Source organism: Suncus etruscus, chromosome 5, assembly GCF_024139225.1.
Source record: "Suncus etruscus isolate mSunEtr1 chromosome 5, mSunEtr1.pri.cur, whole genome shotgun sequence".
Classification (NCBI taxonomy): Eukaryota; Metazoa; Chordata; class Mammalia; order Eulipotyphla; family Soricidae; genus Suncus; species Suncus etruscus.
Window position 1 is genome coordinate 73,036,582 of NC_064852.1, and position 1,248 is coordinate 73,037,829.

Here is a 1,248-nt window from a genome sequence, read left to right on the forward strand (position 1 = left end):
TATGGGACGCCGGGGGATCGAACCGTGGTCCTTTCCTTGGCGAGTGCTTGCAAGGCAGACACCTTACCTCTAGTGCCACCTCTACGGCCCCCAGACCACTTCTTAAAATAATGTTTCACGTTAATTATTAAAGGTTCTATAGAATCCAACTTAACTATGATCAGGTAAGCTTTCTACTATTTTTTTTTCATTGACTTCTTTTTTAATCCTGTTTTAAGTATTTTTAAGAAAGTCAAACTTTTCCATAGAAATTCCTATGGTAGAGATAAGGGGCTTTTTAAGGAAGGGCCATGATATAAGGTGATTGCTGCTATTTTTATGGACTTTAGAAATGGAATGCCAAGAAAATATGACAATAATAAATTCAACCAATGTCTAAGGATGGTGTCTTTTAAGAGTCAAAATAACAAATTTATTGGATACCAGTGTTTTATGTATAAGTTGAAGAAAGTGAAGGTTTTAGGTAACAACAAAATATCCAATCTATCTTCCAGTTTGTTATAGATTCCTAGAAATCCCTAAGGAGCTGAGGTAGTCAGAGAGTCATTGCTCTGAAATTTAGCATGTGAAGAAACTTTGTAGGAAGATGTTTTGTTTCAGGGTTTTGATCTACTTCACTCCATCAGACTTGTTCCTAATGACACTGTTAGTAGCAGAGTGGATTTGTCTTTGTCTTGAGCAAAATAGGATTGGAATTTACCTTGCTGATGATTCATGTGCGGGCTAGTATTTAACACAAAATATAGGAAAGTTCTTGAAAACCTCATGCCGTTCTGTAATTTACACTTTCTTAATTAATAAGAATGCCTTGTAATTAAAAGGATAATTTTAAAGAAGGAAAAAAAGAAATATAAAGGTGAAAGATGTTTTGGTTTAGATTTCTTTCAGAAAAAGATTAAAAAAAAGGACAAATATATCAAATGATTGATGAACTAATTGACATTAGTGTTTTTCTTCTATACTTAGTACTTCCATTTTACCTTTGCAAATATCTTTATAAGCTTTCCTTATAATAAAGAGACAAATAACAGAATACATACAGGCACACATACAAAACCAAAAAAAAATCACCTCTGCATTCTGGAACATAAGATTTATACCTAATTAAAAAATCCTGCCAATAATTTTACCATAAGAATGTGCCAAATAAATGATTATTTTTAGTATCCTGAGCTAAACAGCAGATACAGATCTGATTGAAGATAAACAATCTGTTAAGGAAATTTTTAAAAATCTTGAATACTGCTT